Below are 10,829 nucleotides of genomic sequence, written 5' to 3' on the forward strand. Positions count from 1 at the left end.
AGTCGTCCAATATATCGATCTTTACGTCTCGACCATTTCGAGACTCCTCGTCATGTCCCCGATCTCATCCGGGACTCCGAACTCCTTCGGTACATCAACATACATAAACTCATAATAAAACTGTCATCGTAACTTTAAGCGTGCGGACCCTACGGGTTCGAGAACTATGTAGACATGACCGAGACACGTCTCCGGTCAATAACCAATAGCGGGACCTGGATGCCCATATTGGCTCCCACATATTCTACGAAGATCTTTATCGGTCAGACCGCATAACAACATACGTTGTTCCCTTTGTCATCAGTATGTTACTTGCCCGAGATTCGATCGTCGGTATCTCGATACCTAGTTCAATCTCGTTACCGGCAAGTCTCTTTACTCGTTCCGTAACACATCATCGCGCAACTAACTTATTAGTCACAATGCTTGCAAGGCTTATAGTGATGTGCATTACCGAGTGGGCCCAGAGATACCTCTCCGACAATCGGAGTGACAAATCCTAATCTCGAAATACGCCAACCCAACAAGTACCTTTGGAGACACCTGTAGAGCACATTTATAATCACCCATTTACGTTGTGACGTTTGGTAGCACACAAAGTGTTCCTCCGGTAAACGGGAGTTGCATAATCTCATAGTCAGAGGAACATGTATAAGTCATGAAGAAAGCAATAGCAACATACTAAACGATCGGGTGCTAAGCTAACGGAATGGGTCAAGTCAATCACGTCATTCTCCTAATGAGGTGATCTCGTTAATCAAATGACAACTTATGTCTATGGCTAGGAAACATAACCATCTTTGATTAACGAGCTAGTCAAGTAGAGGCATACTAGTGACACTCTGTTTGTCTATGTATTCACACATGTATTATGTTTCCGGTTAATACAATTCTAGCATGAATAATAAACATTTATCATGATATAAGGAAATAAATAATAACTTTATTATTGCCTCTAGGGCATATTTCCTTCAGTCTCCCACTTGCACTAGAGTCAATAATCTAGTTTACATCGCCATGTGATTTAACATGAATAGTTCACATCACCATGTGATTAACACCCATGGTTCACATCGTCATGTGACCATCACCCAAAGGGTTTACTAAGGTGTGATCATGTTTTGCTTGTGAGATAATTTTAGTCAACGGGTCTGTCACATTCAGATCCGTAAGTATTTTGCAAATTTCTATGTCTACAATGCTCTGCATGGAGCTACTCTAGCTAATTGCTCCCACTTTCAATATGTATCTAGACCGAGACTTAGAGTCCTCTAGATTAGTGTCAAAACTTGCATCGACGTAACCTTTTACGACGAGCCTTTTGTCACTTCCATAATCGAGAAACATATCCTTATTCCAGTAAGGATAATTTTGACCGTTGTCCAGTGATCTACTCCTAGATCACTATTGTACTCCCTTGCCAAAATCAGTGTAGGGTATACAATAGATCTGGTACACAGCATGGCATACTTTATAGAACCTATGGCCAAGGCATAGGGAATGACTTTCATTCTCTTTCTATCTTTTGCCGTGGTCGGGCTTTGAGTCTTTACTCAATTTCACACCTTGTAACACAGGCAAGAACTCTTTTCTTTGACTGTTCTATTTTGAACTACTTCAAAATCTTGTTAAGGTATGTACTCATTGAAAAAACTTATCAAGCGTCTTCATCTATCTCTATAGATCTTGATGCTCAATATGTAAGCAGCTTCACCGAGGTCTATCTTTGAAAAACTCCTTTCAAACACTCCTTTATGCTTTGCAGAAAGGATTGCATCATCTTTCGAAGTCCACCGACACCGCGTCTACCGACTCCTCCTCGAAGTCCGCCACCGTGTCAGCAGACTCCCGCTCCTCCAAGTCCACGAACGCGTGAGCAGACTCCTGCTTCAAGTCCGGCACAGCGTCAAGCCACTCCTCCTGTTTCAAGTCCGACACCGTGTCAGGCCACACCTCCTGCTTCAAGTCCGGCACAGCGTCATGCCACACCTCCTGCTTCAAGTCTGACACGGTGTCAGGCCACACCTCCTGCTTCAAGTCCGGCACAGCGTCAGGCCACTCCTCCTGCTCCAACTAAGCCACGTCAGCCGTCTCCGCCGCCTAAGCAATCGCAGAAGAGACACGCCGCAGCTATGGTGCGTAGCGGTACGAGTCGAGGTAGTACAGGAAGTACAGGCGGAGACAAGCGATATAAATATGGTCCAAGCAGCCTCGCTCCTCTTCCTCAGAGGCCTTACGACATGACCGAGAAGCAAAATGATGCAATAGTGCAGGCCGAAGTGGACGCTCATTTTGGACCGAAACCGGCAACGCCGCCGAGGGAGAAAGTGCCTGAGGAAAAGATTGATCACTTCATTCGTATGGCTAGACCACCAGCTCCCAAGCCTGTTGACTCAGACTATCAGCGCCAAATCAGGAAGGCGCATCGAGCACGACTACAGAAAGAAGCGAGCTCGAGCTCGAGCCAACAAGCAGCTGTCAAAAAATGTGGGAAAACCGTTCCCCACCTAGGAGAACAGGCGGCGCAATCGACCCCCCCCCCCCCCCCGCTTGTTGTGCCAACAACACATGAGAGTGCGCGCCCCCAATATTATTGTGGGCAAACCGTTTATGTTCCCGAGCTGGGCGATGTGGTAATAACCGAGGAGCATATAATGCAGGCTGAAATGCTCAAGATCACTGTTGGACAACTCCTCGATATCGAGCCCATGTCTCCGCTTAGAGAGGAGAAAATAAAACGGAAATATGTCCGGGGCCAACCTTTGGTCGAGCCCGAGGAGGTCAAGAACCTCCCAACGAGAATGTATGAATCGCATGATTGGTACATGAAAATTACCAAGATTTCCAATCGAGAGTCCCTCATGGTGCAAGTCGAGGAAGATCATTACTTCAATAAGAAAGCTCTGTCCGTTGAGTATTCAGAACTATTTCAGTTATTCAATCAAGATGCACTCGACAAATCTATCGTCAGTTGCTATTGTCTGTAAGTGATTTCTTTCTGTAATTTAAGTCTCAAGCTAGCTCTAGTGCTCATTGATTGATCATTAATTACCTGTAATTATATATCCTCACTATATATTCTTCGCTGTGGTATTATGCAGGATGAAGATGTATGAAATGAAAAAAGCTGGACGCTATGGCATTGGGTTCATTGACCCAAATACCGTTAATGAATACACATGGAAATTGGAATGGTGTAGACAAGATGTAGAGAAAAACATGGTAGAGTTCTTGAAGCGCCTCAATAGCAATGAAGATATACTACTTCCTTACAACTTCGAGTGAGTCACACTGTCTTGTACTACAAATTCTGTTTTTGCTTACTAGCTAGATGTTAATAAGTGTATAGGGTTTAGGGTTATAATTGATTAGTGTTATGCACATGCCCGCTTAATTTATACATGCAAACGTATGCGCATGCAGCTTCCACTGGATCTTGTTAGACATTAAAGTTGATGAAGGAAAAGTTGAAGTACTGGACTCATTACTTAAAAAAGATAGTGACTACAGCATCGTGAAGGGGATAGTCGACAGGTTATTTCAATCATTATTAACTATATCTCAGCCTATTTAGTTCGTCATTTCCTGATATGAACTATTTTTAATAACCTCTTTATTAATTTTCTTTGCTGGCGGGCAGGGCTTGGGCAAAGTACATCAAGGTGACTCCAGGAAAATGGCGACAAAAACTATGTTGGTATCGACCCAAGGTAAGTAATTAAGTAGTACTAGCTAGCTAGCTACCATCTCTTTAATTCTTGTTTCAATACCATTAATTAATTAACATGCTTGATTAATTATTATCTGATTAAATTCTATTCTCGTAAAGGCCCTGAAGCAGGCGCCGGGGACTGAAGTGTGCGCATACTACGTTTGCGAGAACATTCGCATGATGGCGTCCGAAAGGAGCAGATCTGATAGACAGGACTGGGTACGTTTGCCAGAACACTATTCACAAATCTTACATGATTGTTGATATCTAGTCACAGAATTAATACACATGCATATTGATCTCCTTCTTAACAGTTCAAAGAGGTGCGGGACCAGCTCCACCAGAGGAGCGCATACGAGCACTTCAAGAGGAAATAGCGGGATTTTTGCTCGACCAGGTCATAGATCCCAAAGGAGACTACTATTACCCGCTACCGCCCCCATGAACCACTTGTCATCGTGCTCCAAAGGCACCAAGGCAACATGTAGGAGAAATTGTATATATATACATGTGTATGTGTGAATAATTAATGGTGGTTGTGAGACATTCGATTATATATATATATGATCGGTTCTACGAGAAAATCTATTTATATATATGCATAACGTGTACAATATGTAGTATCGTAAAATACCAGCAAACAAAAAAGAATTAAATGGAAAACACAAAATTAATGGGAAAATAAAAATTAAAACCAACCCCCCCCCAAACATTTAGTATCGGTTGGTGCTACCAAGCGGTACTAATGGTCTACCAGCACCCGTGCCTGGCTCGTGCCGAACCGGTAGTAAAGGGGGAGGCCTTTATTCTCCACTCTTAGTGCCGGTTGCAGAACCGGCACTAAAGGCCCTTACGAACCGGCGCTAAAGCTCGGTTCTGCACTAGTGATAGAAGGCGCTCGGTGATGATGAAGCCATGCATCTGATATCATGTTTACTGTTCCATCGTGAACTTGTCTGCTAATTCCTGTACTATGATATACTACCTAGATACATCCGTTTGAGCGACAAGTATTTCCAGATGGAGGGAGTACAACACTAGCATATGCTCGTTTTTTCTTAACTATGGTCTTGTGTGTACTATGATACAAGACAAAGCATGTGTATATATTGCTGTTATGCACATATATGGTGTTGTTGTTGAGCTAGGTAAGCCTACTTTGGAATTTCTAGCTTATTGGTGGAGCATCTTATTGGTGGATTGTATGCGAAAATGGCCTTTGGTGGCCGAGCACCCTGCAGGTCGGAATCAGCCCCGTTGGTGCTCGTTGTGATCGGTGCCACGTGAGTATGACGCTGCCATATTTTTACTGTATTTATAGGAGAGTCGGCTGCACAGCCCCGTATTTGCTATTAAATAAACCGTGCAGACTCACGAACTCTAGCAGGCACATGAGTGCAGCACAGTTGCATGTCGCGGTCACGCGCTGCATGGCACGGGTTTGACTCCGTCAACATGTGCGCTTGGCAAACGGGCAGGGAGCTAGCCGTTTGGGTTGAACGTTGAGGATCCTGCCGTTGCCTTGGCCTCATGGGCTACTTATAGGAGTTGGCTCTACATCGTTGCCGCACCCAGCTCAAACAAAATCGACATGGCTTCATCTTCATCCTTAGTTCGTTGCAGGGAAAGGCGACAGCATCTGCCGCTCATCATGTGCCCGGACTGCGGCAAGGTTCAGGTGGAGACCGCTCATCCTAAATGGTACACCAATCAAAGCAACACAACTTGAAGCGAAAAGGATCAAACAAGTGATTTTCACACCAAACACACATTGTCTCCAAGCAATTCTCCGACAACAAATGATACTACAGATATAGAGATACACTAATATGTGGAGTAGTCATTAGCAGTCTGACATCCACATTAGCACGGTTACATGAAACTGTCATGTTTCAAGCATAGAAAACAAATGAAATCAACCATAGAAATCAGCCTTGGGCGTGTTGGTGCAAGTGTTTCTTCTGTGGCCTTTCAGGCTGCACCTGGAGCAGCGAGGTGATTTCCTTGGCGCCTTTGGAAGACCCCCCGTGCCGCGGACATGTTGTGCTCTTGTGCCCCTGGGCCCGGCAGATCGAACAGAACCTACTCCTCTTAGCTGGTTGTTCGTATGGTGCTTTGTCGCAGCTTGTCGTAGGGCGCCCCGCTGGTCTCTTCTTTGATGGCGCCCCAAAGCTATCTGAACATTGCGAGGCACTTTGCACCTATTTTTTGTTGGACCAAAATGTTGCTTCTCTGCTGTAGCTGAACCTGCAGAATCACCTGCCACCTATCTGTCAGATAAACCCGTGCCATCGCGTGCAGCAGCCACCGACTCCGGCAATGTTTTCACATTTCTTAGTTGCTCCATCTATCTATGTGCCAGTGTGATTTCCAGTGCAGCTTCTCCATACAGTTAACTGAGAGTGCATGGTTGTGCTCTGCTTTGTGCTCACATATGTACCATCCTTTATCATCAGACCTAAGAATCCGCATCAACGCAGGGCATCCACACATCGTCGAGCGGCTATTCGATTGCAATGGCTTGCCCTGCAGTGTTTTTCTATAACATATGAGAACATAATAGGAAAAAATTAGGTGTGAGGAAACAATTTCTCTTTTTTGAATTAATGAATCATCCTCACCGCACACGCGCACACAAACTCCTGCATACATTTTTTCCGATGGACGTTCAGCCTGCTTTTGGCATACCTGACGCCAAAACCAGTCTCCCAGGAGTATAATTTGTAAAACTCATATGCTTCTACAACTGTGTCAAAGCTAGTCCCGAGCGCCGGGTTAACAACAGTGCCAACCTTGTTGTCTGCATAAGCTTGCATTGAAGCATCGAGGGCAGGGACCTGCTTGGGTTGGCATCCCTCTCTTCTGGCGCGTTGCCAATCCTAACACTGCATTTTCCCCAAAATCGGTGTTAAATGTAATTCCCACTGGTACAGACCGATATAAGCAAAGCACTTCTGAAAAAAAAAGTCGATCTATTGATACAGAAATAATAAATATGATCTAGCAGCATTTTTTTCACTCGACACCTGATTGTAAAATTATGGTTCCAAGCTAGCATGAATGCTGTAACAGGGGAAAAAAGAGAATTATTCATCCATGGGGCTGCAAACTCTTTGCACGCGTGTGTTTTTGTTACAGGCGATTACAGGAAGCTACAATCTCTGGTCTAACAGCAAAGGTGAGTACAGGAAGCTACAATCTATGGTCTAACAGCAAAGGAATGACAACATTGATCCCGCCAACCAAAATATCACCCGCATGAGCCCTAGGAACCAATCTGTGGCACATACAAAAGTCTCATCTAGTCAGATCCATCCAACATCAGGGAGAAGAACTCAAGAACGAACTGCGGTGAAATCAATGAGCAGAACACCAACCAAAGAAAGATCCCCTTTTGGAGTGAGCAACGGCAAGAGAAATATGGACGCCAGATCGGTTCTTACCCTGATTCTGCTTCCTCAAAGAACTCGAGGCCATCCATGGCGAATCGCCGTGCCACATAGCTTTTTTTTCCACATTCCACGGGAAGGGGATGAATGAACTGACCACAAACATCACATCCGGGGTTAAGCTAGGTGCTGTGCCAGATGGGCCCGGAATTAATGTCGCACCAGCCCATAACTGCCACCAGCTATATGTGCTATTTTTAAACCAGCCCAGCAAGGACAAGAGGTGCCTGCACCCGAGGCCCACGTACAACACTAGCACACGAGCCCACGGCACGCATGTATTTTAATCTGACAGCTATCGTATACCTTCCGATTAAAAAGCCATGCACACATCGCAGCGCTATACTCCACGGCGGGAGATTGCGGCCTGCAGGGTGCTCGGCCACCAAAACGCCACACTCGATTGTATGCCAATTTACACTTGTTTGGAAACCTGTTGATTCATCATGGATCTGGAGATATAGCCTTGTGCTTTCCTCTAGGTTGTACTGCTAGAACCTAGCCGACAATAAAGGATAACCGTTTTTTTACAATTAATAAAGGATAAAAGTTGAAATGCGATATGACAACTCAAACAGTAACAACTCCTAGGGGTATTTTTACTCTTATTATAGATGTGCTTTTCTTATTTTTCGATGAAAGCATATATGCGCTTTTCTTTTTGGAAAAGCGTAGAAGCATAACATGTGCTTCCCGTGAAAGCAAAGTTGTGATTCTCGCGTAATTATAACTATGCTTCTCACATAAGCACATGTTGGATTTTTTTTCTTTTTTCGGTGGAAGCACAGATGTTTTTCTCGCGGCTATGTTTTTCCTTTTTGAGAAGCACAACTATGCTTTTCTGTAAAAGCACATGTTGTGCTTCTCGCAAAAAAAACACTGCTTCCTAAAAAACAAAAACAAAATTACTTTCAACAAAACCTAGTAAAAAACAAGCAAAAACCGAAAATTTGGAAATAAACAAATCTATATCTATTCTATACCTAATATTAAAGGGCGGACGCGTTCATAGTTCTCCACAGGTCATTCTTTTATATCCCTTGATTTTATATTAATTATAGAGATTGACAGCTGTGATTGAAATCTCTTTGGTTCATCCGCTGTTTCCTCAGGAATAGACTCAGAAAAAATTCGTCTGCTATAAAAAAAAGAGGTAAATACACCGGGAGTCATAAAACTTGCATGTGACGTTCAGTTTGGTGCATAAACTTGTAAAATTCGTGTTTCTGGTCATCTAACTTGCCCTCTCATTCATAGACAGTGCTTTCTATCGTATTCGGCCGTATCCCACACACACGTGGCGTGCCAACGTTGTGGGGGCCCATTGTCAGTGTTTTTTTAACCCTTGCATTTTATTTATTTATGCAGAAAATTCTCAAATAAAATTAAAACCAAACTTTTTCTGAACCCTTGCATTTTATTTACACGGACATTTCTCAAATGAAATTGAAAACGCTGGTACATGCTGGGCTTCGAACTACTCGACCAACCTGATTGTTGGTGATTAGTACGCACAGTTAGCTGCATATAATATGGACAGTACGAGAAAGTAAAAATTAAAACGGGAAAAGCTGTGCAAAACAGATATAGCCCCGGTTCAAACCTATGACCTCCTGGCTAGCTCGCCGCATGTGCAATTAAAGAGATATACACAATTTATCTTCTGTATTCTTTTTTCTGTTTTTCTATGTAAGAAAATAACTTATATTCTAGATAAACTTTTCGGACAAATCACTAAACTTTTGTTTGAATTCGAATAATAATAAATTTTAAAAATATAGATAAAAGAAATACAGTGCAGAATGAATGTACATATTTTTTTAGACAAATCAACTAAACTTTTGTGTAAATTCGAATAATTTTAACTTAAAAAATCTAGTGCAGAATGAATGCACGTATTTTTTGGACAAGTCAACGGAAATTGTTATCGAATTCAAATAATTTTAAGTTTTTAAATCTAGATAAAGGAAAATATAGGTCAGAACGCTTGTACGTAAATTTTTCGGACAAATGAACTATTTTTTCTGAATTCGAATAATTGCAAATTTAAAAATCTAGATAAAAGAAGATGTAGTGCATAATAAATGTACGTCAATTTCTTTCAGGCAAATTAGTGAGGTTTTTTCGAATTCAAATAATTTTAAATTTAAAAATCTAGATAAAAAAATATAGTTCAGCTGATTTGTCCAAAAGAATTTTAAAATTTGAATAAGCTTATATTTGAAAAAGAATTGATCGCTCAAACAGAATGATTCCACTCTCTGCGTGATAATGTGCATAAATTTCTATTACCTGCATAGTTTTCTTAAGTAGAACAAGATTAATAACAACATACACACGAACATTTCTATTCCCCGCATGAATAATTCTTTGAAATTCGTGAACATTTCTAAAATGCAACTTACTTTTTTGGTTACACAAATATATTTTTAAATGATTAATTTTTTTAAATATCACATACTTTTTTTTTGCAACATATGAACATTTTTGAAATGTCACAAACAACAAAATATATGTTGTTTTCTTACATCATTTTATTCCTGCAGGGAATACACGAACATGTTTTAGTTTTCGTTTATTCCTTTGTTGGGCTGAGCGAACACATTTGTAAGTTTGATATCAATTTATCCTTGGTCGAGTACTCGAGTGGTTAGTGCAGTTATCTCTTAGTTTGCAGGACGTCTGTTCTAGTCCCCTAGCGCTATTTTTTTATTCCTCGTTCTTGAAAGATACTATGTGCCTACATGTGCGTAATTAAATAAAAATCGAGGATTTTTTATAGAAGAAAGATAATGCATGGCTCACCCAACGCCTCACCACTCACAACCACTGACATGTGGGCCGTATTCATGCTGACACAACACGTGACCACAAAATATGGCTGGATACGAAAGAAGTGACCGTATCTGCACCCATAGGCAAGTTATGTGACCACAATGACGTATTTTACAAGTTTTAGCACCAAACTGAATATTAGATGCAAGTTACTAGCAAGATGCCCGTGCATTGCACGGAATATCAAGATGCATTTTTTTACAAAACACCTGTTGTGATTGACCCATGCAGGAGTAATCTCATGTGTAAAAACTAATGATATCTCGAGAATTTTATGGGAAAAATGGTATCTCGAGAATTTCATCGAGAAAATGATATCTCGAGAAAGATGAGAGATAAGGTGAGGAGGAGTGGGGCGTGGTGGTGACTGGTGGTTGGACTGGGCGGAGGCATGGGGATGGACAGCGCCGGCAGCGGCCACCATGTCAGATTGTTTCAGAGACTTCCTTTTTTATTTGCTCAGCAATGAAGTTGTGGGAGATAAGGATGAACGAGGCAAGGCCTTATCTGTAAATTTGGAGAGAGGTGCGGGTTTTTCTGTAAAATTGTCATAGTTTGCTTTCTATCCGTCAGATATAGATCGGATGGTCTATATTACAAGATGGCAGGCACACCATCATCACCAACTCGATTTTTTATAAGAATAGAGATAGAGATATGACTGTCACTGATATTACCTTAAAAAAATTGCACGCAGTGGGAGCCGAACAAGGATGGCAAGTCATGCGAATGCATCGCACGAGCCAACTCACCCAGCCAATGCTTTTGAGAAAACTTAGGAAGTCCAGCCTCATGTCCAGTTTGGTCTGCTATAATTTAACATTTTCTAGGTA

The 10,829-nt window shown here is 42.0% G+C and overlaps 1 long non-coding RNA gene across 1 annotated transcript; it reads right to left on the reverse strand.

The window, feature by feature from the left end:
- Positions 1 to 5,445: 5,445 nt before the first annotated feature.
- LOC109770072 (uncharacterized) lies at positions 5,446 to 7,272 on the reverse strand. Its single transcript, XR_005769221.2, has 3 exons — positions 7,156 to 7,272; positions 6,334 to 6,597; positions 5,446 to 6,238 (listed from the first exon to the last, which is right to left on the reverse strand). It is a non-coding gene; the product is annotated as an uncharacterized lncRNA (long non-coding RNA).
- Between the last annotated feature and the right edge of the window lie 3,557 nt (positions 7,273 to 10,829).

This window comes from Aegilops tauschii, chromosome 2 (assembly GCF_002575655.3).
Source record: "Aegilops tauschii subsp. strangulata cultivar AL8/78 chromosome 2, Aet v6.0, whole genome shotgun sequence".
In the NCBI taxonomy this organism is placed as follows: Eukaryota; Viridiplantae; Streptophyta; class Magnoliopsida; order Poales; family Poaceae; genus Aegilops; species Aegilops tauschii.